The sequence below is a fragment of the Peromyscus maniculatus genome, chromosome 4 (genome assembly GCF_049852395.1).
Source record: "Peromyscus maniculatus bairdii isolate BWxNUB_F1_BW_parent chromosome 4, HU_Pman_BW_mat_3.1, whole genome shotgun sequence".
Taxonomy (NCBI): Eukaryota; Metazoa; Chordata; class Mammalia; order Rodentia; family Cricetidae; genus Peromyscus; species Peromyscus maniculatus.
In genome coordinates this window covers 36,881,223-36,909,206 of record NC_134855.1, presented here as the reverse complement: position 1 = coordinate 36,909,206, position 27,984 = coordinate 36,881,223, and the positions used below count along the sequence as shown (strand labels likewise).

Here is a 27,984-nt window from a genome sequence, read left to right as displayed (position 1 = left end):
TGATCTTCAAGTCCCTACCCACGTCTCGTCGCTCCACACCTCTAGTTTTGTCTCTGTTGTGGAAATTCTGTTGCCTGGAAGGCTTCCCCGGGTCACTCTCTGTGTCTGCTCACTGCCCTGTAGTGACTGACTACCACTCTATTTACATACATGCCCCTGCAAGGCCATGTTTGATGTTGTTAACACAGCATCGTTTGAATTCACGCCATGACAATCGCATCAAGAAATTTCCTGATTAACCAGTGGTGGTGGTGGCGGCGGCGGCGGCGGCGGCGGCGGCGGCGGCGGCGGCGGCGGCGCACACCTTTCATCCCAGCACTGGGAGGCAGAGGCAAGTGGATCTCTGTGAGTTCGAGGCCAGCCTGGTCTACATAGTGAGTTTCAGGACAATTGGGGCTTTAAATCCCCCACCCAAAATTTCATGCTCAATCTTAGTTATCTTATTATTTAATGATCTTTAGAAGTACTGGGTTCCTAATAGAGGGAGTCTCTGATCATTTTATTCATGAACAATAACATTAAGTGCTGGAATGAGCAATGTGGGGTAACAATAAACCGTGCTTTCACAAGTAAAGAAAGAGCTTGCTCAATTTTTTTCCAGAGTGAAACCATTTGAGTAAGTAGTAGTATAGAATAAAGCCTCATTACTTCGGTAGTGAATGTTTAATTCATCTATGTCATTGTGATTAAATGTGCTCTAAGATTTTGTAGTAGTTAAAACTGACCTAATATATTTTAAGACTAAGAATATAGACATTTCACAACTAATATTGATCTTTTAATTAAAGTTCATGATAAACATAGACTATTCTTTTTAAACACAAACATTTTTTATTGTATTTATTGAAGAAGAGCATAACAGTCATCAGTAACAAGGGGGAAGGTGCCATTCCTGCCCCCATGAAGGCAGGGGATGCGACCCTGGATCCCCTTGTGCAGCTCATGGAGCACCAGCAGGAACTAAGAATCCAATAAATCGTCATCAGATGACACCAGCCACATATTACACTGCCGCCTGCCCAGAAAACTAGTCTTGAATAATGGCCATTACTTGGGCAATAGCTTTCAGTTTGTGATGTGGGAAACCTCGGTGCTATATGGAGATGCTGAAGGATTCTGCAAACAGTCAATTACTTTCTGCCACATTTTTCATATTGCCTGGGCATGTTTGTAAGGATTCTCAGTTAGAGTGCAGTCCAGTTTAGGCAAAGTGAAAATGCACTGGTTGAAGAATACCAGGAAGGTAGGGAAGGTGAGGAGGAGAAGAAGAGGAGGAAGGAGGAGGGGAGAGGAGAAGGAGGAAGAAGAGAAGATGAAGGAGAGGCGGCAGCAGCCATTGCTGCCACCATCACCAAAGAAAGGCCACGATCCAGCCTGGGTCTCAGCACATGGCACCCCCTCTGAGGCCCCCCACCCATCCCTAGGAGAGAGGCTGCAAGTCAGTGTTAGTGGGAAGCATGCTTATGAAGCTTAGAACAGATCCAGGTAGACTGGCTTCAAGCTTTCTTGGGTCTTGAGTTGAAAATCTTGGAGAAGGAATTCGTTTACGAGAGCTTCACTGTTAAAAGAGTCAAAACCTGTTTGACTTCGTTACTTTGCAGCCCACCGCTCTCTCCTGGCCCCACAGTTTTCCCCGTCTGGTCCTCCTCAGCACCACTGCCTCTGTTCGGAACTTGGACTCTTTGCCCAGTCTTTTCCACTGTTAACTCTCCCCTCAGGCCCCGTTGGCTCTGAGATTTCCCAGTCAGTGTGTTTGACAGGCCTGAGGGGCCTCTACTTGACCTTCATTGAATACTCCCCGCTGAGAGAATCCTCTTCCAACTTTCTGTCTAGGAGAAACTGTGCTTTATAGTGTATAAGTTTCTAGGCCATTAAATCGAAGCTATTTTTAAGCCTACTTTTAAAAAGGTTTTCATTTATGGACAAGAGGCAGTTACCTGATGTCTATTGTCCACCAAGCAGTATGGGACTGTAGTAGAAGTTCTTAAATTAACTTCTTTCACAAAGCAAACACCTTTAATCGTCAGATACCTCGAATGTTCTCAGGTACAACAGCTAAAAAAGAGATGTTGATCAGTAAGAGCCTCGGGGGCGTGGAAGTGTGGAATGCTAGGTATGGTTCTTTTTTCCTTCCTCAGGGCAGTCAGTTAAAGCTTCTAGGCTTCTAGTCCCCTGGCTGTAAAGGTAACCCCAGTCAGTAACATTGTGACCACAAGAGGGGCTAGCTCACTGCTCCTGACTACATCTTCAGTGCTAAATTAGAATGTGTGAGAAATGTTCTGGAGATAGTTTTTGTGTCCCCCACCCAACACACACATATGACTTGAGATAGAGTCTTTCTATATTTTGTCACAGGCTTCTCTAAACTCCTATGCTCAAATGATGATCCACATTCCCCCACCCCCCTCACCCCAGTGTCCTGAGCAGGTGGGACAATCAGTTGCAACAAGGTTGGGAGTATAATTTGAATCCTGAGAAAGTCATTACAAATAAAGCCAGAGGTCAGGACAAATTCTAGTCAGACATCAGTGGAAACATGTGGGCAGGGTGTGGTCTTTTGGTCTTTTTGTTGTTCTTCTTCTTTGAGATAGGTTTTCTCTCTAGCCCTGGATGTCCTGGAACTCACTCTGTAGACCAGGCTGGCCTCGAACTCACAGAGATCTTTCTGCTTTTGCCTCCCAAGTGCTGGGATTAAAGGTGTGAGCCACCACTGGCCAGGGCTGTGGTCTTATTAGAGTTCTTCATGTAGATCTATGGTAAGATTATTTTAAAATGAAGAAAAATTGTTTAGTTTTAAAGACATGGATAAGTACTTTTGAAAGAGTTATAGTTTGACTTTGTTTATAAAGGGAGTGTAGAGGTTGGGAATTAAAGTTGATTTGAGATGAGATAAATTGACTTTACTAAACTCTTCTCATGTCCTATAGTAGATTAGTAGGAATTTTATCTAGCATCTTTTTAAAGATTCTAGATCTTCCTTCTTTCAAATAATTGAAAGGTTTGGTAGAAATAAAACTCATTAAAGGGCTATTTATTCTTTATGTTTCTTCAAGTTGTAGACAGAATGAAAAACACAAGGCATTTCTTTCTCACAATAGCGACCACCTATATATCCTCGGATACTTTCATATTTACCCTATATACTTTATGTATTTATTTGAAGACATATGAGAAATATCATAGAAATAACCTCATAAGCATTTATTTGTATTATTTTGAATTATATATATATGTGTGTACATCTGAGTGTGAGTGTGAGCACACAAATGCAGATGGCCATCTCTTTAGACCCTTGAAGACACTTTAAATACTTGATCTGAATCCATGTGTAGAATTTTCATGCCACTTTTGCACCTGTGAATTGTGGTGTCATTAGCAACCAATGATTCTATAGGTGATATGTCTACATCTTACTAAGTCAGTGGACTGTAACCCAGGATGTAATTCAAATAAAACCTTTCCTTGAAAGTTGCTTTTGGTCATGGTATTTTATCACAGCAATTGAAACCACCCTAGTATACTAGCTTTTGTTTCCTGGTTGGGCTGAGTGATAGCATCCAAATAACTCTGAGTGTACATACTACCCAGATCTTGTTTTCTAAATCCATTCCCCAAAGATCCGAAACACCTAGGAAAACTATTCAGTTCAAGATCATGACTAGAAAAGTCCAAAATGAACCTGGGAAGTTATGCTGTTCCAAGAAGCAAGGAAGCAATCAAGTAAACATAAGTGTTCAGAACCACATATGCATTTTCATATTGCCGATATAGTTGTGATTTGAATTAATTACCCAATATTGATTATAACTAGCAAAAACTACAACAAGAATGCAGCAGATTGTTGAGGTAGGTATGGGTGAAAATTAAAGATGCTTGAAGGTGGATGCCAACTGAATTTTCCTGGGACAATGGGGAAAGGTAAAATATGTGTGAGGAGAAGGATGAGCATGAGTATAGCAATCCCAGAGAATGGACAATTTGCTGTCTTTAGGGACCGTGTTAGTTACATTTCTGTTGGTGTGGTAGAACATCATGATTAATGGTAATTCAAAGAAGAAAAAGTTGATTGTGGCTTATGGTTCCAGAGGGGTATGAGTCCATTATGGTGGGGAGGCCTGGCAGCAAGCAGTTGGCACGGCAAGATGAATGGGAAACTGAGAGATCACATCTTCAACTTTAAGCGTGAAGCAGAGAAAGAGAGAAAAGAGGAAGTAAAGTGAGGCTATGGAATCTCAAAGCCTGCCCGTAGGGATTTACTTCCTTCAGCAAGGACAAACCTCCCAAACATCTCCAAACAGCATCAGCAGCGGGAAAGCAGATGTTCAAGCACATGAACCGGTGGTGGACATTTCATCATTCTATTCCACCCCTGCCTCCCAGACGTCCATGGCCATCTCATGGCAAAATGAACTCAGCCCAACTTCAAAAGTCCTCAAAATCTTTCTCAGTTTCAACACTGTTTAAAGTCCTAAGTCTTTTCTGAGACCCAACACAATCACTTCCAGTGAAACCTGTAAAATCAAAAGGCAGAGTATGTACTCCCAACATACAATGGCACAGAATATGCCTTCCCATTCCCAAGATGGGAAAGAGGGCATAACAAGGAACTAGTGGGCCAAAGCAAGATTGAAATCCACTAGGGCAAATACCAAATCCGGTAGCTCCTTGTGTGCTGTCAAAGGACTGACATGGCTCCCCCCCCCCCCCAGCCTGCTCCTCTTTCTTGGGGTGCCTTCCCTCCCTTTATGCAGCACTCCTTGGCAGATGTCTCACAGCTCTGGCATCTCCTACATCTTGGGGTCTCCACTGTAACTCAGGCTTTACTTTGACAGCGTCACACAAAGGCTTCTCAAGGCTTCCTGCCCTCTCAAAGCCTTCATGCAGGGACTCCCCTGACACGTGCGGCGTGGCCTCAGTGGCTGCGTGAGACAGCAGAGGAAGAGTCCATGACCCCTTCAGTCTTGCATCCTCCATGTCTCTAAAACTCAGCCCCTTGGATTGCATTTTCAACAGCATTTTTATTCACTTGCTTTCCAGCAGCAGGAAACTCCTGAGGTCCTCTTTGCCAAGGTGGAAGCTTAGCTGGGGGAGGTCTTGCCCGGAAGGCACTTTCCTTTGTTTAATTGCATAACAAGAGTCGCCTTAACTGTGTCAATCTCTTAGCCAATTACAGCCTCTCTTTCAACACAAGCCTGGGCTGCAACACTAAGCTTCCTAGTGTTCTTTTCCTATCCAAATGATACGTTTTGCATCTCTTTCTGTGCCACTTGCTCTTTCTCATTGTTGTCCTGTATAATGGAAATCAGTTCCAACCATGCCGCAGACTCAATGTTATGCTGTCCCGAAATTTTATCTCCCCGGCCCCCAAATAGTCCATTACTTTTTAATTTAGCTTCAGGCAAGTTCTTAAGGACAAGGACAGAAGACAACCAGATTCTTTAATGAGGCAGCACAGGAGTGGCCTCTAACCCAGTTGCCACCTCACTCTCAGCATTACTGTTTTCTAGACTCCTATTAGAAAAGACGATGCTAAAAGCACTGTTTACAGCATTTAACAACAGTTTTTCTAGTCCAAAGTTACAGAGTCTCCCATGTTTTCCTAAAAACCAACATGATCATGTTCTTCACAGCAACAAACAGCCTACTCTCAGGTACCAACTTCTCTGTTAGTTACTTTTATGTTGCTGGGATAAAATACTGTGACCAAGACAACTTGAGGAAGAGAGGGTTTGTTTTAACTTACAGCTCCAGGGGGGTAAGAGTCTATCACCGTGTGATAGGGAGGCCTGGCAGCAAGCAGCAGGCATGATGGCGTGAGAAGGAAGCTGTAAGATTGCATCTGCACCTGCAAGCGCAAAGCAGGGAGAGCCAACTGGAAGGGGAGTGAGACTGTGAAATCTCAAAGCCCTCTTTCAAGGTTCAGCTTCCTCCAGCAAGGCCATGCCCCTAAACCAGTGCTGCCATCTGGGGAGCAAGTGATGAGATATGAGAACCCAGGAGGGCCATGTTTCATTCACACAACCATAGCAACAAGGTATTGATTTTTTTAAGAATTGTGGCCGAAGTAGTATGAGATAGAAAAAAATGAGCTTGGTTACCAGGATCTATGAAGAGATGGAGTTTCAAGCCTCTCTTTGCGGGTTGAAGGGGTCGTGAGAAAATTCCTTGGCCTGATCTTATATACAATTAATTTGCCTTCATGGTGTAAGTGGTGGTAGAGCTGAAGATGGCTAAGCATTGGTGTTTCTCGGGGATTTCTTTTTTTCATCCTTTGGCTTTTTCTTCCTTTCTTTAACAAAATAAACATACTAGATAAAAGATCATCAGTGTGGTGACAAGAGTGAAGCCAGGACCCTAGTTTTGGCTGGGGAGTTGGTGCAGCGGGGAGAAGTATTTGCCAGCAAGCCTGGTGACCTTAGCTCAAGACCCCGGAACCGAGATGGCGGAAGTAGAGAGGTGACTCTCACAAGTGGTCCCTTCAGCACATTGTACACGCCCCACCCCGCAGACGTACAAGTTAAATAAATGAAAACAAACAAAGAACCCAAACCCCAAACATCAAGTTTGACCACTTCCTGAGTGTGACTCTGTAAATGAGTTATGCAAGCCCTCTGAGTGTCAGTTTTCTCACCTGTTAAGTGGGTCTGATTGCAGCTGTTGGACGGTGTGATGTACGCAATTGTGGACCTTCTAGTTCCCTTCTGTTTCTGCCCTCTCTACCACCAATACATTTTTTTTTTTTTTTTATATCAGATGAACACTTCTGTTGTGGCTGAAGATAAATAAAGCTACCCTCTAAGATCTTGGCTGGGCACACTTTAACCACCAGCTTTTTGTAAATGGGACAGTAGATTTAGAGTGAAGAGCCAGCCGTTAGTCCCTGAGGGTCTTTGGAAGACGCTGTAGTCAGGAAGGAAGGAGACAGTGCACGGCCTTCCTTTTCATGATGCCCTTGTTTGGCAGATGGGCAGCGCCAGACAGATGGCAACGGGTCATGCTCCTTTTCTTTTCAAGTGACCCTATCTTGCCAAAGGACACTTGCTGCTCTCTAAAGAGATGCCAGAAGGCTTGTTTGACCTATGGAAGTATGAAGAGGTGAAAATCCTCTGCAGGTACCATAGAAGCTTGACTAAATGTAGCCCAAAAGAGATAAAGGAAGGCTGTTATCCAGTTGGCATTTGGACAGACTGACTGGACAAGTGATTTAGAGACCCCTCGCCTCAGCTGCAGCACCAGGCTGTCCCTCTCATGAAATGTTTTCAGAGCCATGTCCTTTCTTGGATTTTTTTTTCAGGTTTTCTGATAGTCTATTGAATACCTGTGCCATATGATTTCATCAATCTCTAAAAGGAAATTCTTGGTTTAAAAGAGCGTTTATTAGCCAGGTGGTGGCTTACTCCTGCAGTCCTAGCACTTGGGAGACTAAGGTAGGAGGATAACAGAGAGTTTGGGCCAACGTAAGCTAAAAATGAACAAAAGGGGTGTTTATTATATGTTACACTGCAATTAATATCCTGGTTCTTTTGGGTGTATACCTCTGACTGTAATGGTAGTATCGATTCCTGGAAATGGAATTACTGGGCTTTCATTATACACCACCCAACTATCTTCTAGGAGGTTCCACCAGTGGGTATTTCCTGTTTGGTGTCAACTGAGTATTATTTCACCGACTTTTGTCATTACCATGGCATGGCTATTTGAGAAAATTCCTTTGAGTTTTCATATAATAAGCAGTAATATTAGCTGGTGTATTTATATTTACAATGCCAGACACTATTCTAGCACTCTCTGTCTATGTAAGAGGCAGAATTCTAAGAGGACCTTCCACAGAAAACCTACCCCCAGCACACACACACCATGTGTAACTCTTGGGGGTGTAAATATGTTGCACTTTCTGTCTGCAGTACTGTTATCTTGTGGTGCCAAAGAGGCTTGGAGATGTAATTTAGGGTCCTGATAATGGACAGTTAAAATAAAATATCTTGATCACAAGAACAGTTTCCAAGTTCAGGGACTTGAGAAGAAATCAAGGGATTCTAAGGAGTTGGTGAGAGGGTGACTTTGCCTGGTTGCCTTGAAGATGGAGCCAGTCACATGGCAACAATGATAGCAAGCAGCCCACCGTTCCTGAGCTGACCCTGGCTTGTAATAAGCGAGTACATGAGAACTTCCGTCCTAACACCTCAGGTAATTGCATCTGACATGGACAGTTTTGCAAGTAGGTTTTTGCTCAAGAACAGTCTGGTTGTGGCTTTGGTTTCAGCAGTGCTCTGCTCCGAGCTAAGAGCTCAGCTGAGCCGTGCCAGACTTAAAAATTGCAGCACCATGAGCTGCAGGGACACTGATTTTACAAAACAGGGACACAGAAGCCGCGTGGAAGGAGATTCAGTGGCCACATTAGAGGTCTTTGAGCATCAAAATAAAGGTAGTAGTGTAACAGGCCCCCAGATCTTAGCACACTCACTGACACCGTGATGGAAGTGCCATTCAGGCCATAAAACTCATCATAGACAGCACCGCCTGCCAAAACAACAAAGAAAAGATCTAATCCATCAAAGTCCATAGTTCGGGAAAGGTCTCTAAATGGACTACCCTTGGTTTTTGGCTTATATAATTCTGCTTCTGGCTAACTGTTCTTGCTAGTTGAAGTATGTCAACCCAGGGTATGGCTTAGGTATGAGCTTAAAAGCTCACCCTAAGAAAGTTTGGGAGTATACTGGAATCCCAAACACCCAATGTGGTTGGCTGCTGGCTAATGAAGACTTTCTTTCTTCTTTTTTTTTAAATTAATTTTACATACCAACCACAGATTTTCCTTTCATCTCTCCTCCCATTCCCTTCTGCCTCTCCCCCACCACTGCCCACCGTTCATCTCTACTTCAACAGGATAAGTTCTCCCATGGGGGGACAGCTGAGCCTGGTACATTCGGTTGAGGTAGGACCAAGCCCCTCCCCCCTGTATCAAGGGTGAGCAGGTGTCTGACCATAGGTAATGGTCCAGAAAGCCGGCTCATGCACCAGGGGTAGATCCTCATCACACTGCCAGGGGCCCCTCGAACAGACCCATCTACACAACTGTCTCCCATATGCAGAGGGTCTAGTCCAGTCCTATGCAGGTTCCACAGCTGTCCCTCTAAAGTTCTTGAGTTCCTTTGAGTTTGGTTCAGTTGTCTCTGTAGATTTCCAGTAACTGATAGAAGCAGATACAGAGATTCACAACCAAGCACCAGGCTGAGCTCCAGGAGTCCAGTTGAAGAGAGGGAAGAGGGATTATATGAGCAAGGGAAGTCAAGATCACGATGGGGAGATCTACAGAGACAACTGAACCAAGTTCAAAGAAACTCACAAACTTTAATGAAGACTTTCTGTTGTCTTAAATTCATGTCCAAGTAGTCTTCTCTGGTAGATACCCAACAACAGTAGCTGATGGTAACCTATTGGATACAGTGAATCTTGGTAATCAAATACATAAATTATATATCTAGTGGGTAAAACCTAATTCAAAGTTACATCTCCGTGAAACACTAATTGCCAGCGAAAAGAGTAACTTTATGGTGGGATTTTTTGACAGAAACTGCTTTAATTAAATGTTGGAAGTGACACCAGGCACAAGTGGGAGTCACACTGCACTATGAAGAGCACATCCCTCCTGTCACAGACCTAACATGCATCTAAGCACGAGGAAACACCAGACAACCCAGCTTGAAGGGCAATCACAGAGAAAACTGGCATGTAATCTGCAGAGTGTCACGAGCATCAATGTCACAGGCAGACGGAGCAGCAAGGCTGACGGAAGGCCGTTAAAGAGACAGGACAACTGAGCGCAGGGCTTGGTCCTGACCCGGGGCTCTCGCTGTGAAGGACGTTGCCAGAACAATGGGCAGAACTCTAATGACAGCCGAGGCTAAGTTGATAGCGATATTATCGATGTTAGGTCTGGCTGAGGGCTGTCTAGTGGCTACATGGAAGATTGTTTTGTTTGTAGGATGACATTCTCAAGAATGTAGGAGTGGCGGGTAAGGAGGGCAGCAACTTCCATGAAATCGAAGCCTCCCTCAGAAAATCAATTTCTTTCCACAGTGCTTGAAACTTTCCATCAAGTCAGTGGTGCTTTCAAAATATAGAAGTTAGTTTAAAGTGAAACTTTAAGAGGAAACATTCTTTTTCTTCTTTTAAAAAATGTGATAAATATAGAGCAAAAAATTATTGGATTTACATTGATCCCCCCCATGGCATTTTTTATGTGTAGCTTTGCAGTCATTCACAAAGTATGTATACATATATTTCCATATACATAGTAAATATACATGTGCATGTATTAGTGTTCTCCAGAGGAACAGAAGTCATAGAATGAGCCTTTATATGTATATAAATGGGATTTATTAGAATGGCTTACAGGCTGTGGTTCAGCTAGTCCAACAATAGCTGTCTATAATGGAAGGTTCAAGAATCCGGTAGTTGTTCAGTCCATGAGGCTCAACATCTCAGCTGATCTTTATGGTACACCGGAATCCCAAAGAGGTAGGCTCCAACGCCAGGGAAGGAATGGATGGACTTGTGAGTGAGAGCAAGCAGGCAAAGAGATCAAGTTTCCTTCTCCCAAGCCCTCTATAGAGGCTGCCAGCAGAAGGTGTGGCCCAGATTTAAAAAAAAAAAAAAATAGTGGATCTTCCTACCTCAAAAGATCTGGATTAAAAGTGACTCTTCCCATTCTGAATGATTTAATTAAGAAAAAGTTCCTCACAGGTATACCCAGACTCCTGGGTTTTAGTTAATTCCAGATGTAGTCAAGTTGACAACCAAGAACACCAAGAATCACAAGTCCACCCCTTGTCAACTTGACACATAATCATATCTCCTTATGTCGTGCTTAACTTTTAAATGAAAACAATATCCAGGTCATAATTACACCTAACATGTATTTATCGCAGGTACAATCACAAGAACATTATATATTTAATGAGGTCATAATTGTGCCGAACATGATATAACTATCCCTCATACAACCACAAATGCATGATAAATTTTAGACTAAGTAACAATGTCTCTGGAGGGACAGTCTTTTAGTATCTCAAACTAAAATATGATAACCACTGGTATTCTCTTAACTGATGTTACATTGCATAATAAATAAGTTGAGGAAACACAAATATCTGTACAAACACATTCTTAACTTGTGGTTGGCTCTATTGAATCCCATGCCTCAAATTGAGTCACCCATGAGCCATGCTGTTAGAGCCAACATGCATTGTCTAGTTGACTAGGCCTGGTGACAGTGGTGGCAACAGGGCCTGTGGTTATCGGGTAAAGGGGGACAGGAAGGCCTGCTGGGAATACCGAAGATAGTCAGGAGGTCACTACAGGTGTTCTGATTTTTCACCAATGCAACACTAGGTAGCCGTATTTGCACATTAAAATCTTTAACAATTGTCCTACAAAAAAAAATCCTAAAAATAGGATTATCATCCATGGTAATAATTTACTGGAAACTATGTAACCGGGTTGTTCTTTTGAAGCATGTGTGCATCCAATAACTTCTTTCTTTCTGGTAAAGATAGAGACAGTTAAGAAGTGACACCCAAGGACACACAGCAGACAAAAACTGTATACTGGTGGTGGGAGGGTTTTGATGAGTCTCCTCTCTGGCCAGTTAAGGAAGGGAGCCTCGTCTGCTCTCTTTCCCTGGCAGCAGCGGGGCCAGTTCCCTGACACAGGCTGGCAGCCCCCGCCCCTGAGCCCAGTGGAGCTCGGCAAGGCTTGGGCTGCTGCTGGGCCTTGCACCCTCCCCGTGGGTGCTTTCAGGTCGAAGCTCCCCCAGGAGACTGTGCAGGTGCCTCGGTGTGGACAGGAGCTGCTGGTCTGGGATCTGCATCTTACCCTTTCCAAGGCTCTTATGAGGACAGAATGAATCAGAAGACATGCTCTGAAGGGTGATGTAGATAACACCATTGTATCCTTTAATAGGCTGCCAGCAGAAGATGTGGCCCAGATTAAAGGAAGATCTTCCCACCTCAAAAGATCTGGGTTAAAGGCGTATCTTCCTACTTTAAAAGATCCAGATTAAAAGTGGTTTACTTGGCAGTGGGGGCGCACGCCTTTAATCTTAGCACTTGGGAGGCAGAGGCAGGCGGGTCTCTAAGTTCAAGGCCAGCCTGGTCTACAGATCAAGTTCCAGGACAGTCAGGGCTAGGCAGAGAAACTCTGCATCAAAAAACGAGTGTGTGCGTGTCCCACTTTGAATGATTTAAGTAAGAGGAAAAGATATATATTTATATGTGTGGCGTATGGGTTTGTGTGTGTCTGTGTGTGTACGTCTGTGCTGGGGCCTTTGTGTGCATATGTGGAGGCCAGAGGTCTACAGAGGTGTCCTCCTATATCTTTTCACCATAGTTTTTTTTGAGACAGGATTTCTCACTGGGCTAGAATGGCTGGCCAGCAAGCTTCCAGGGGATCCACCTGTCTCTAATTCCTCCAGCCCTGTGGTTATAGGTATACACTGCCATGCCCAGCTTTTACATGGATCCAGGGCCCTCATACTTGCATAGTAAGTACTTTATCTAACAAGCCATCTCCCCCAGCCTAGATGTTTTTATACCCATTTTTATTAAATAAGAATATTCTTATTTTGTACCTTGCTTTAGAATTTTATATTTATGCAAAGCTATATGTCATCATTTAAACTTACTATAATATTAACAGGTTACGGTGACTTTTTTGAGTATGAAATATGTTGTGCTATTAGAGTGTGCAGATTTGGTTTCCAAAGTAGCTGAGCACTTTTCACCACATTTATTAATTATGTCGTATTATTATGTCAAATAAACCTCAGATGGCAGCTGGAAGTGAGCTCTGGTAGCAGTTAATTTAATTCTGAACTTGGAAGAAGAATGGTGTCTGTTGTTTACACACCTTGTGTCTTCTCACATTTCCCTTTGGACAGGACCAAGAGTATCATTTTCTAAATCCAAATAGCATTTGGAATGCTAATATTGGGTGATTTTTACCATACAATCTTCCTCGAATCCCCAGGAACTAAAAATCCAAGTGAACTGTACCTGTACCTGATTTTATTCTACCACTGTGGGTGATGAATAAATAGCACATCCTCACTGCTTATGGTTCTAGGGGTGGCGAGCCAACATATCTGATGCCTAATGAGGGTGTGCTCTTCACTTTGAGAGCTATCCCATAATGATGGTAAAGGAAATCACATTCCTTTAATCTCCTTCATGGGACTCTAATTTCAGTGCAGAGAGAGGAGTCTTTGCTACTTCATAACTTCCTATTAGGTCCCTCCTACTAGCATAATCCGTTTTGAGCTGATGTCAGCATTCAGACCATAGCATTGAGATCATCTTTAATGGACTGTTAGGAGTGTGTTTGCATGTGTCTTCTGATGATGACATGTGCACGTTTCTACTGAATATATGTAGGATTAGAATAGCAAGGCAAAAAGCCAAACAATTTTCCTGAAGAAAATACACCAAATTACGCCCCTACTAACCATGTAAGCGTTTGGTTCTTCTCTTTCTCTCTGTCACTGAGCATTTTCTTTTCAGTTTTAGCTACCATCATATGCTGATGGTGCTACCAAGTTGTGACTCAAGTTGGGTTTTCTTAACGAGTGAAGTCAAATGTCTTTTAGTACGTGAAGGTGTCTTCTTGTTGTGGACTGTCCAGATTTTCTACTCCACTTTTTATAGCTTGTCATCTTTTTTCTTATTAATTTACATGTGTTTTTCAAATATACTTCTGACCCACACTTTTATAAGGAAAATGCTTGGACAGCAAGTACATTTCTTTAATGTGTAGGTTGCCAGTTGCCTTTTTATTTCCATGCAGAAGTTCTTAGTTTAATATTGCCCATTACCTTTTCACTTTGGGTTAGCATTTGGTAAAGAACTCTCTTCAACTCCAGGCTCCTAGATTTTTTTTTTATTTTTTTTTTTGAGGGGAGGGAGAGGATCTTAATCTCCCGTATCTCAGGCTGGCCTCAAATTCACTGTGTAGCTGAGGAAGACCTTGAATTTCTCGTCCTCCTGCCTCCCCAGTTCTGGAGTAATTCATACCATACCTGATTTTCTGTGTGCCAGGGATTGACTCCAGAACTTTATGGATGCTAGGCACTCAACTGACTGAAATACATCCCTGGCCTTTTGCAAGCATGGGTGTTCCCCTCCTACACATACCTCACCCTCTTTGCATATATAGTCTTGACCTTGGATTCCCTACTCCTCTCCAAGTTTAGAGGCATACACCACCATGCTGATCTTTGTTATTTTGATTGGGCATATTGTCGTTAATCATTTTAATTTATCTCTAATTGACTGCTACCAACAAGTGGTAGTTATGCTAGTGTTTCATATTATTAACTATCATCCTATCTATCTATCTATCTATCTATCATCTATCTTATTTATTTATTTACTTACTTACTTTTTATTTATTTATTATCTGTTTATCTATCTATCTATCTATCTATCTATCTATCTATCTATCTATCTATCTATTTATTTACTTATTTATTTAAGGCAGGGTCTCACCATATAGACATTCCTGGCCTCGAACTCACAGAGTTTCATCTGACCCTTGAGTAATGAGGTTAAAGATATGTGCCATCATTTCTGCCTTGAATCAAAATATTTTCATGGTACGTTCATTTTTTCTTTTAGATTTCTTTTCATCTTATATATGTGAGCATTTTGGTTGTATGTAAGTCTGTGCACCACATAAGTGTCTGGTGCTCTTGGAGACCAGAAAAATGCATCAGATCACCTGACTGAAGGAGCTACAGATCATTATGAGCTGACTTGTGTGTGCTGTGTACAGAACCCAGGACCTCTGCAAGAGCAACAAGTGCCCTTAATCACTGAGCAAGTTCTCCAGCCCTTGATGGTACATTTAAATTCAAGAAGAAAATCCTATGTACTCACTGTCCCTGAGGTACATGATGACTGCCTCTTCTTATCCCCAATCCTGCTCAACAGGCAACATCTACGAGAGAGAAATGCATTATTCCTTTCCTCTCCCTAGCTTTAATAAAAACTTAGATTTTTCACAAAACAATTTGAAAATCATCGTTGAGATGATGCAATGTGATTCTTTCACAAGAGACTGTGACGTCAGAGATAGCTGAAGCATTATCACTTCCATCAAGGATAGGTTGAAACTACCTTGGAAAGGGGTGGAGTTAGACCTCCCCTGACTACCTAACATCTCTCAGGACCTCTTACCTCCAATCTCACGGAGGTACAGTGCTGCACTGCCACACATCGATCAATAAGCAAGGATCTGTCTGGGGTACACGGCATGTGTCTTACTGACGATGACTAGCTAAGTAAACTACTAACAGCTTCAGAGTTACCCCACTCTGCCTCCTCTCCGCTGCAAATTTGCCTTCAGAGAAGGAGGAGACAGGAGACTCTTGTTTTTAATGACCCAAACTTGAGGTGCTTGGAAAAAGGAAACAGGAAGTAAGTGATTTTCTTTTTGTTCCTTTTTTGCTTTTCTGCTATCTTTTTCACTCTTTCCCTGTAAATATCATCTTAACACCTTTAATTGTGATATTTCTTTTCTTTTCTTTTTTTTACTTATTAGCATAGGAGTCTTTTCAAATCTCAACTGGCAGTAACACAAAGTGAATAAACATCTCTTACCTATTGTAACTATTTCAGTTATTCAGGATGTATTAGCATCTACCATATTGCAGCACCGTCATGAAGTTTCATAGTCTTTGTTGCTAAGATTGCTATTTTTTATTAAAATTAAACAACTTTCATATAATATTTTACAAGAAAATTGCTTCCTGTATAATTGATCCTTTGTGGAAAAACTATTCATTGTAGAGCATTACAAACCCACAGACATTCTTTTTTCCTTGCGTCTTTTTTTGTATTGCTTTTTAGCAGTTTAATTAAGTTGTGGAGTATTTTTTTCTTTCTTCTTCCAGAACCACCCACACACCCTTTTACGCACTTTCCTCCAGCTATGTTGAAACTGAACATTCTACTCTAGTGGAGTTTTTAAATGGATTTTGCTAGTTGCTACTTTTGAAGTGCAATGACAGTGATATTTTCTAATACATCTATCTATATTGTGTCATTCTCTAAAACAACTTTTATGCTGCTTTAAATGGAGGGGCCCTTAAGGCTCTTTTCTGTGGAGGGTGCTTTATATTATCCCAGTATTTCAGCAGTTGAGAATTTTGTGTGGTTGGAAATGACATAACCTGAGCACAGAAACTTGGAGATTTATTTTTCTCATAATACCATGTCCAGAGGGACCAGTGCAGGTAACTACAGCAGAATCTTGATGTCAATGGCCCAGCTTCCTTTTAGCTTGCTTCTCTGAGATTCTTATGGGTATTTTTCATGCAAATAGTCCCTCTACAGTTGTTTCTCCACATCTGGTTTCACACTTGCATTTCAGGCATGAAGAAGAGAAGGTCAGGGAAGTGTGTGTGTGTGTGTGTGTATGTGTGTGTGTGTGTGTGTGTGTGTGTGTGTGTGTGTGTGTAGGCTGCAAATAAAGCAAATCTGGTACCTGATTTCTTACATCTCATTGCTTAAATCTCACTGGCTGGAACTCTACTGCATGCTCACATAGAGCCTCAAAAGAACAATATTCTAGCCTTGAACAAAACCGGGATCTGTTAGGAAGGAAGATGAAAGAGGAGCATGGATATTAGCCCGTTTCAAACTTCAGATGGTAAAATTTCTCAGCAGTAATAGGGAAAAGCACATCAAAATTCCATTGAATTATTGAACTTCATAACCTTGCTTGTGGCCTTGGCATGAACAGTTTTCTTTTAATGAAGAAGCTTGTAATCAAGAGAAAGAGCAATGCATTTGTGACAGCTACTCACAAGAAAAAGGACAGGGTTTTTTAATCATTTGGTAAAGAAGGTGTCTGAAACAGTCTCTCTTGCAAATCACTTCAAATCTTTATAAAATTGTATGACTATGTAAAATTAAAAGTAAAGCTAACTAGCAATCTCAGGCTGGCTGTCACATCATTATTGCAACTGGATAGGACCATGACGCTCCAGGAAGGGGCTGGAGAAATGGTTTAGTGGTTATGAACATTGACCTTTTTTTTTTTCCAGAGGACCAGGTTCAATTCCCAGCACCCACATGGTGGTTTGCAACCATCTGTAATTCCAGTTCCAGATGATCTGATGCCCTCTTCTGGCCTCCACAGGCACCACACATAACACACGTCGTACACAGACATACACTAGCAAAACACTCATACACATCAAATATATGATGCACCAGGAAGTGATCTGGGAGATTCAGAAATGGCTGACAGGTGACCATGTTTGGGGGTTCTGACAAGTAGATGCCTAATGCAGTGATTAGGAGTGAACAGGGATGTCTAAGTGAAATAGTGAAGGAAGGAGTCTCTACAGGGACCTGAATACAGTATTTTCCCCCTAATCTAGTATGTGGCAGATGTTCAGTGAATGTTGGAGTAAATTCATCAATAAGAGAAACAGTAGGGAAATGCACAAGGTGCCACCATAGGACAGGGAGGGGAAAATCATCTGTCTGAACTAGAAAAGTCCCCAGTAGCATGCTTGAGATGAGGCCTAGTATAAGCCAGAGAGGTAGCTTAGGGAAGGGTATTGCAAAGGCCAGTGAGAGTGTGTGTGCAAAGGTAAGGGTGTGTGTGTGCACAAGAGTTCTCAGATTCCTGTTGTGGAGAAAGAAAAATCCTAAAGAGCCAGTGGCTTCAATAACACAAACTATTTCCGTACCATTCTGCTGGTCTGGCCTCCAAAATGGGTTTCAGTGAGCAACATTAGGTTATCAGCAAGGATTTGGAATCTCTAGGGGAGAAAGAATGTATTTCCTTCAACTTTGCAACCTCTAGGTTACCTGCGTTGGCCTGACCCCTCCACCCTCTAGACCTATGTGTGACATCACTCTTCTTTCTGACCTATGCTTCTATCATCATGTGTCTGTCCCTGAGCCCCCCACCCCATCCCCCTTATAAAGACCCTGTGACTACACCAGGCACTGGACAAGCCTGTGACTACACCAGGCACTGGACAAGCCTGTGACTACACCAGGCACTGGACAAGCCAGCATCCTCATTGCTCTCTGTTACCTCCTTTCTCCTTTGCCAGCAGTGTGGCACAGCAAAGGCTCTGAGGGCTAGGTCCCACATGGACATCTCTTGGGGCACCATCATTCTTTCATAGCATTGTGTGTTTGAGAATCTATCTTCATGGTTAGGGTAAAGGCAAACCAAGGGTCTACGTTCTTGTCACCTATGCTGAATTTGTGTTCCATCCTAGAAAGTAATACGAATCCACTTGGTAGGTGATGGATTTCTGGTCTGTTTGGATTTTACACATTACTCAGTCAAGCAGTTATGTGATGGAAGCTGCTGCTTCCATCCATTCTCTTTAATGAGTGGAAGGGTATTGCAGAGATCTATCCAGAAGACTAGAGCAGTGAGTTCTGTGACATGCGTCCTGCCAGAGACACAGGGAGTGAAAGGAATCGAGAAGGGACAGGTGAAGTTCTCAGAGCAGGTCCTGGTGCTTTGGAGAGTCCATTTCCAAATGTCATCTGGTGGTTAACAGTGTCACATGTGAGGATGCAGGTCAGGGAAGGAGAAGGAGTGCTGAGTCTCCATAGACAGCAGGCTCACAGACTGCTGCTCCCTTTCCATCATCCCCATGTCCAAGGGCAAAATTAGGAACGAAATTTCACTTTTGTTTTATTTTGAGATGATCTCATTATATAGCCCAGGCTGGGCTTGAATGTATCACCTTCTTGCCTCAGCCTCATGAGTGCTGGGATTATGCTCACCACCATTGTCACATGAAATTGTATGTTTTTAAATAATTACTTACGTTTCTCAAGCTGATTTGCCAAAACTGAGACCCATCATGGTTTCTTGTCAGAATGTCTAACAGCACAAGCTATATAAACTCAACCATTCCTCTCTCCCACCTTATAACACAGAGCATATTGCCTAAAGATAGGTCTATATTCCTTTATCTTAGGCTATTATGATTATTGCAATAGCTTTGGGAATTATAAAGGGAGAAAAGGTCCTGAGGGACCCCATTTTGACTACTCTCACTTTTTTTCCTGTGGAATTCTAGAGATTTGCAGAGACTGGCCCGTCCTGGCTCTTTCCCTGGGTTAACTGCCCTCTCTACCCAACTCTATTCTCCAACCTGGAAAAGCATTGGTATAATTAGGTTTGCATTTGAATCATTTTTAAAGCAAGGTTGGTTTAGCCTCTCTGAACTATTGCAGACATAAAAATAAAGACATTTCCAAAAGGTTGAGAATATGTGGAATTTGCTTCATAAGCCAATGCTTATGAATTATGAGAGGGGCAGAGATTTTATAGATTTCTTGTCTGACTATTGATTTTATTTTGCAGTAAAAGGGCAGAATTAATTTTTTTCTAGAAAAATTTCTTTTTTGGGCTAACACGATGGTTCATTGGGCCAAAGCACCCCCTCACTTGTGAGCCTGATGGCCCGAGTTCAATTTCTGATACCTGCATAGTGGAAGCACACTGGTTCTTGCACACTGCTCTCTGATCTCCACAAGTGCATGCTCACAGCATGCACAACTCATGCCCACCTACCCCACATACAAAATAAGTCAATTAATGCTTAAGAATTAAAATGTTCTCTCAGATGCTTGTTTTCAATATATTATTGAATATAGACATTTTTATATTGATAAGGTTATATTTATTCATTTATTTTATTAGGAATTTTTTTCATTCATTTTACACACCAATCAGAGATCCCCCTCTTCCCTTTTTCCACCCCCCCAGCCCCCCCCTCCCAACCTACCCCTCTCTCCCCCCAACATGGCCATTAAGGTCCATGTAGATTTACGTACATGGGTAAAGTAACAGAATAACAAGGAAAGATGGTCAAGTTATATTGTTAAATGAAAACAAATTTATGCAACTGTGCATATGCCATTATTACATTTGTATGGAGATTACAATTGTACTTGTATGTGCATAGAAATACTTTGGAAATAATTTCTAAGGTTAAATATAACTGTATATCAGGGCTGAATAGAGCCAGACAGTTTTTTGTTATTGTTGTTTTTCAAGACAGAATTTCTCTGTGTAATGGTCCTGACTGTCCTGGGACTCCTTCTGTAGATCAGGCTGGCCTTGAACTCACAGATATCCACCTGCCTCTGCCTCCCTAGTGCTGGGATTGAAGGTGTGAGCCACCACGACTTGGCTGCCAGAAGATTTTTAAAAAAGTAATTTTCTATGCAATTTGACATTATTTTAAGTAGTACCTTTATAGTTGGAAAAATAAATTAAGCTGTTTATTTGTCATTACAGAACATTAAAACTGACCGGGAGAATTTTTTAATTCTAAGATTTGCAAACTATATTTTAGTATGCCCTGTCTTCTAGCAGAAAAGATTGTAATAAATAGCTCAATTTTGTTTCAGTGTAGCTAATAATACTCTCACATATTTACAAGTTCATGTCTAAAAAGATTCTCAATATCATAAAATTTGGTTTCTTTTATAACTGCTAAAATAAAGAAACTGTGAGAGTTTTCCTAATATATGGTGAAATAACTATTAGCAGCTGTTGTGGAACAATCTTTTTGTACACTGTGAAGATGTGTTGCTCTCATTGGTTTAATAAAGAACTAAATGGCCAATAGCTAGGCAGGAAGAGGTTAGGTGGGACTTGTGGACAGAAAGAGAGAGAGACAGAGACAGAGACAGAGAGACAGAAAGAGTGCTGAGGGATGAAAGAAGGGTGGAGTCACCAGGAGAATCAGGAAGAAGCAAAATGAACATGCCATGTTGAAAAAAAAATGTACAGAGATCCTCCGCAGCATCAGTGACCACAGGAGCCATAAGCCCACCCTGCACCAATTGGAAACAGGTAAGGCCCAAATCTTTGGACTGGGCAAACCAGGTCACTAACCCCTAGACCCCAGGGGACCATTCTGTGCCACTCCCCTCAGCCATTGGAGCCCCAGGGACCAGGCAGCTACCTCTTCCTCCCCGACCCCACCAAGCCAACCATCCCCTGAGACACCAGTGACCACTGGAGCCATATGCCCACCCTGCACCAATTGGGAACAGTGACCACCAGGGCTGTAAGACCCCTCCTGGACAAATTGTGAAGAAGAACGACCACAGGAGCCAGAGACCCCACCTGGACCAATTGGAAGAAGAGTGACCTGGGGCCCCACCTGTTCAGATTAAAGGAAAAAAATGGGTAGATGGGAGTGTAAGAACATGTTAAACAGCATAAAGAGCAATACGGTACCATCAGAACCTAGTGATCCTGCAACAGCAAGACCTGAACATCCCAAAGCAGATGACCCAGAAGAAAATGACCTTAAAAACAACTTTATGCAGATGACAGAGGCCCTTAAAGAGGAAATGAAAAATTCACTTAAAGAAATGGAGGAAAAGACAAACAAAAAATTGGAGGAAATCAATAAATCTCTTAAAGGAAGACAAGAAACCCAAGAAAAACAATCAAACAGGTGAAGGAAACAGTTCAAGACTTGAAAATTGAAATAGAGGCAATAAAGAAAACACAAACTGAGGGGATTCAGGAAAAGGAAAATATGAATAAATAATCAGAAACCACAGAGGCAAACATAACCAACAGAACATAAGAAATGGGAGAGAGAATCTCAGGCATTGGGGATGTGAAAATAGATTCATCAGTCAAAGAAAATGATAAATCCAGAAAATTTCTAACACAAAACATACAGGAAATCTGGGACACCATAAAAAGACCAAACCTAAGAATAATAGGGATAGAAGAAGGAGAAGAAATCCAGCTCAAAGGCGCAGAAAATATATTCAACAAAATTATAGAAGAAAACTTTCTCAACCTAAAGAAAGACATGCCTATGAAAATACAAGAAGCATACAGAACACTAAATAGACTGGACTACAAAAAAAAAGTCCTCTCATCACATAATAGTCAAAACACTAAGCGTACAGAATAAAGGAAGAATATTAAGAACAGTAAAGGAAAAAGGTCAAGAAACATATAAAGGCAGACCTATCAGAATTACACCTGACTTCTCAATGGAAATTGTGAAAGCCAGGAGGTCCTGGATAGATGTTCTGCAGATAATAAGAAACCATGGATACCAGCCCAGACTACTATACCCAGCAAAGCATTCAATCATTGTAGATGGAGAAAACAAGATATTTCATGACAAAGCCAGATTTAAACATTACATATCCACAAATCCAGCCCTACAGAAAGTGCTAGAATGACAACTCCCACCCAAGGAAGCTAGCTGCAACCATCAAAACACAGGCAACAGATAACCTCACATCAACAAATCCCAAAGAAGGGAAACACACACACACACACACACACACACACACACACACACACACACACACACACACGCACTAGCACCAAAAAAACCCCAGGAATTAACAAACACTGGTCATTCATATACCTTAACATCAATGGACTCAATTCTCCTATAAAAAGACACAGGCTAATAGAATGGATATGAAAACAGGACCCATTCTTCTTCTGCAGACAAGATACACACCTCACCCTCAAAAACAGACATTACCTCAGAGTAAAGGGTTGGGAAAAACTTTCCAATCAAATGGACCTAAGAAACAAGCTGGTATAGCTATCCTAATATCTAAGAAAATAGACTTCAAACTAAAATCAATCAAAAGAGTTGAAGGGGATTTCATATTTCTCACAGGAAAAATCCACCAAGAGGAAGTCTCAATTCTGAACAGTTATACCCCAAATACAAGGGCACCTACATTTGTAAAAGAAATATTACTAAAGCTCAAACCACACACCAAAACCCACACACTAATAGTGGGAGACTTTAACACACCACTCTCACCACTGGACAGATCTGCCAGACAGAAACTTAACAGAGAAATAAGAGAACTGATAGATGTTATGACTCAAATGGACCTAACAGACATCTATAGAACATTCCACCCAAACACAAAAGAATATACATTCTTCTCAGCATCCCATGGAACCTTCTTCAAAGTTGACCACATACTCAGTAACAAAACAAATCTCAACAGACACAAACAAAGTGGAATAACCCTCTGTATCTTATTCGACCACCATGTCTTAAAGGTAGAATTCAACAACACAAAATGGTAGAATTCAACAACAACACAAAATGTAGAAAGTCTACAAATTCATGGAAACTGAACAGTGCTCAACTGAATCATCAATGGGTCAAGGAAGAAATAAAGAAATTAAAGACTTCCTAGAATTCAACAAAAATAAAGCACAACATACTCAAACTTATGGGACACTATGAAAGCAGTGCTAGGAGCAAAGTTCAAAGCACTAAATGCCCACATAAAGAAGTTGGAGAAATCTCACACTGGTGACTTAACAGCACACCTGAAAGCTCTAGAACAAAAAGAAGCAAACTCACCCAGGAAGAGTAGAAGACAGAAAATAATCAAATTGAGGGCTGAAACCAATAAAATAGAAACAAAGAGAACAATACAAAGAATCAATGAAACAAAGAGTTGGTTCTTTGAGAAAATCAACAAGATAGACAAACCCTTATGCAAATTAACCAAAAGCAGAGAGAGAATATCCAAATTAACAAAATCAGAAATGAAAAGGAAGATATGATAACAGACACTGAGGAAATCCAGAGAATCATTAGGTCATACTTTGAAAGCCTGTACTCCACAAAATTGGAAAATGCAAAAGAAATGGATAATTTTTTGAATAGGTACCACATAGCAAAATTAAATCAAGATCAGATAAACAATTTAAGTAGACCTATAACCCCTAAGGAAATAGAAGCAGTCATCAAAAGTCTCCCAACCAAAAAAAAAAAGCCCAGGGTCAGATGGTTTCAGCACAGAATTCTACCCTAATTTCAAAGAAGAGCTCCTGAAATTTTTCCGAACAATAGAAACAGAAGGAACATTGCCAAACTCTTTTTATGAGTCTACAGTTACTCTGATACCCAAACCACATAAAGATGAAACTAGGAAAGAGAATTACAGACCAATCTCCCTCAAGAACATTGATGCAAAAATTCTCAGTAAAATACCAGCAAACCCAATCCAAGAACACACACACACACACACACACACACACACACACACACACACACACACACACACATCACCCATCATGATCAGGTAGGCTTCATCCCAGGGATACAGGGATAGTTCAGTATATGAAAATCTGTCAATGTAATCAATCCACTATCTAAACAAACTAAATGAAAAAAACCACACAATCATCTCATTAGATGCTGAAAAAAGCCTTTGACAAAAATCCAACACCCTTTCACGATAAAGGTCCTGGAGAGATCAGGAATACAAGGAACATACCTAAACATAATAAAGGCAATATACAACAAGGCAACAGCCAACATCAAATTAAATGGAGAGAAACTCAAAGCAATTCTATTAAAATCAGGAACAAGACAGGGCTGTCCACTCTCCCCATACTTATTCAATTTAGTACTCGAAGTTCTAGCCAGAGGAATAAGACAGCAAAAGGAAATCAAGGGGATGCAAACTGGAAAAGAAAAAGTCAAACTTTTCCCTATTTGCAGATGATATGATAGTATACATAAGTGACCCCAAAAATTCCACCAGATAACTCCTACAGCTGATAAACACATTCAGCAATGTGGCAGGATACAAGATTAACTATAAAAAAAAAATCAGTAGCCTTCTTATGTAGAAATGATAAAATGGGCTTAGAAAGAAATTAGAGAAATATCACCCTTTACAATAGCAACAAATAACATAAAATATCCTGGGATAACTCTAACCAAACAAGTAAAAGACCTGTATGACAAGAACTTTAAATCTTTGAAGAAAGAAATTGAAGAAGATATCAGAAAATGGAAAGGTCTCCCATATTTGTGGATAGGTAGGATCAAAATAGTAAAAATGGCAATTTTACCAAAAGCAATCTACAGATTCAATGCAATCCCCATCAAAATCCCAACTTAATTCTTCACAAACCTTGAAAGTACAATACTCAACTTCATATGGAAAAACAAAAAGAACTCAGGATAGCTAAAACAATCTTATACAATAAAGGAACTTCCAGAGGCATCACCATTCCTGACTTCAAGCTCTACTATAGAGCTATAATAACAAAAACAGCTTGGCATTGGCATAAAAACAGACATATTGATCAATGGAATTGAACTGAAGACCCTGACATTAATCCTCATACCTACGAAACCTGATTTTTGACAAAGAAACCAAAATTATACAATAGAAAAAAGAAAACATCTTCAACAAATGGTGCTGGCATAACTGGATATCTACATGTAGAAGAATGCAAATAGATTCATATCTATCTCCATGGACAAAACTCAAATCCAAATTGATCAAAGACCTCAACATAAATCCAGTTATACTGACTCTCATAGAAGAGAACGTGGGAAATAGCCTTGAATGCATTGGCATGGGAGGCTACTTCCTAAGTATAATACCAGTAGCACAGACACTGAGAGCAACAATTAATAAATAGGACCTCTTGAAACTGAGAAGCTTCTGTAAAGTGAAGGACACTGTCAATAAGACAAAATGGCAGCCTACAGAATGGGAAAAGATCTTTATCAACCCCATGTCAGATAGAGGACTGATCTCTAAAATATATAAAGAACTCAAGAAACAGACAGAAAAATATCAAATAATCCAATTAAAGAATGGGCTACAGAGCTAAACAGAGAATTCTCAACAAAAGGATCTCAAATGACTGAAAGACATTTAAGGAAATGTTCAACATCCTTAGCCATCATGAAATGCAAACCAAATGACTTTGAGGTACCATCTTATGCTGTCAGAATGGCTAAGATAAAAAATACACACATTCCCAAGAGATGGATTATGGTGGGTTGTCATCATTTGGAGCACGGGGGGGGGGGGGAGGGACGGTGTTGCAAGTTGTTATTGATAACGGTCAGGAATAAAAAAGCTGAACAAAGGTGATTAGATTCAGGGATCTCATTCTGAAAAGAAAATGCGGGTGGGATATAGAAATGATAGAATAAAAGAGTAGAATAAAAGAGTTTTTATTTGTTTAAAGATTTATTTGTTTTATGTATGAGTACTCTATATGAATGTATGACTTTATGCCAGAAGAGGGCATCAGAACCCATTATAGATGGTGTGAGCCAACATATGGGTGCTGGGAATTGGCCTCAGGACCTCTGGAAGAGCAGCCGGTGCTTTTAACCCCTGAGCCATCTCTCCAGCTCTCAAGAGTAGATTATTGAATCTACTTTTAAACTATAAAAGCAACTACTAGTCTTAAATATTTTACATTGGCATGGATTTTTGTATATTAATACAAATTAAGATTATTTTTGTTATACTGTATATGTTTCTACTTGTGTTTGAGATATTTTTGTATATTGATACAAATTCAAAGTTATTTTTTTTCTTTGTCTCCCATGTTTATTATTCTTTTTTATTTTTTTATTTTACAACACCATTCAGTTCCACATAATAGCCACAGATTCCCCTGCTCTCCCCCAAAGTTATTTTTATTATATTGTATATATACTCTTGTTTAGGGTATTTTTATACATTGATATAAATTTAAGTTTATATTTTTTTAGAACATACTGTGCATATGTTTCTACTCTTGTTTGATGTATTGTACCTATGCAGTTAATTTAACAATGTAATGTAAATTTCTAGTCCTTGAAAGTTATTATTACAAACTATTAAGGATAGTAAAGAAATGCAGGTTAGTATCTATCCACCTATTACAATTAAACTTGTAATTATGTTAGGTATGTTTTCAAGGTAAAACAGAGATATATTTTAGATAAACAGGTGGTCTTCAAATACTTCAGAGATCTACAGAATATGGCATTTAAGATGTTTTAATAACAAAGTTTCTCGTGACAATGAGACACATCTACTTCTACAAATCTATTTCAGATGAGATGATGGACACCGAAGAACTTTTATATAGAGTTTGCTTTCTTTGTGGCAAAATTTAGCCACTGGGCAAGAATCTGACCTTGCCTCAACTGCTGACAGTATGCTATCCAAATTGGACAAGCAGGACACACAAAAAAGAAACTGTTGAACTTTGCCAAGACAAGGCAGGATAGTCCTTCAAAATTATTCTTCACAGAAAAGTCTATCAGATATTCTAGGCTTGTAGGCTGAAAATGGATGCCCCAATGCCACAGAAGAATGTTGGATGTCCAGGCAGGCAGCTCTTTCTACCATTTCTATAGTTTTGGAAGTTGTTTGCTCTGCACTTCCTGTTTAACTCAAGTAATATTTTATCCTTCTCTGGTCTCTGATGGCAATTGAATACTAGATAGTTATAATTATGTTTTTCTTGTTACTAAATTCAGAAAAGAAACTCACAAAAGAGGTATAAAGTGTGTAAAGTTTAGAAACATAAAAGCTTAAATTGTTTATCTAAGAAAATGTTTGAAGTCTAAAAATAAAATAGTTTTGGATTTGTAATACAAATTAAGGATAGAAAGTAAATTAGTACAAAACATTAGATTCACAAATATAAAATAGATAATAGAGTTTTTTCCTCTAAATTTGCTAAATACAAATGGACCAGATACTGTAACTGTAATTCTTACTTGAACTGTTTTTGTTGTATATAGTTTTACTATGTTAAAGTTAAAACTCTCCTTTTTAATTAGACAAAAGGGGGAAATGTTGTGAAACAATCTTTTTGTGTACTGTGAAGATGTGTTGCTCTCATTGGTTTAATAAAGAGCTAAATGATCAATAGCTATACAGGAAGAAGTTCAGTAGGACATGTAGACAGGGAGAGAGCTAGGGGATGAAAGAAGGGTGGAGCCACCAGGAGATGTAGGGAGAAGAAAGATGAACATGTCATGTTGAAAAAAAAAATGTACCAAGCCATGTGCATAGATAAAAATATGGGTTAATATAAGTTGTAAGAGCTAGTTAGTAACAAACATAAGTTATTGGCCAAGCATTTATAATT

At 40.5% G+C, this 27,984-nt stretch overlaps 1 protein-coding gene across 14 annotated transcripts in view; it reads left to right on the top strand.

Moving 5' to 3' along the window:
* Ccdc148 (coiled-coil domain containing 148) overlaps positions 1 to 27,984 on the top strand; it is a 284,674-nt gene that overhangs the window by 50,129 nt on the left and 206,561 nt on the right. Inside the window, exon 1 of one of the 14 annotated variants that reach the window (XM_076569533.1) lies at positions 7,361 to 7,427. The exons of 12 other annotated variants lie outside the window; for them this stretch is intronic. The gene's annotated coding sequence lies outside the window, so the exon portion shown is untranslated. Of the gene's footprint in view, positions 1 to 7,360; positions 7,428 to 27,984 lie in introns of those variants that run through there. One more of the 14 variants, XM_076569537.1, reaches the window with a different exon arrangement.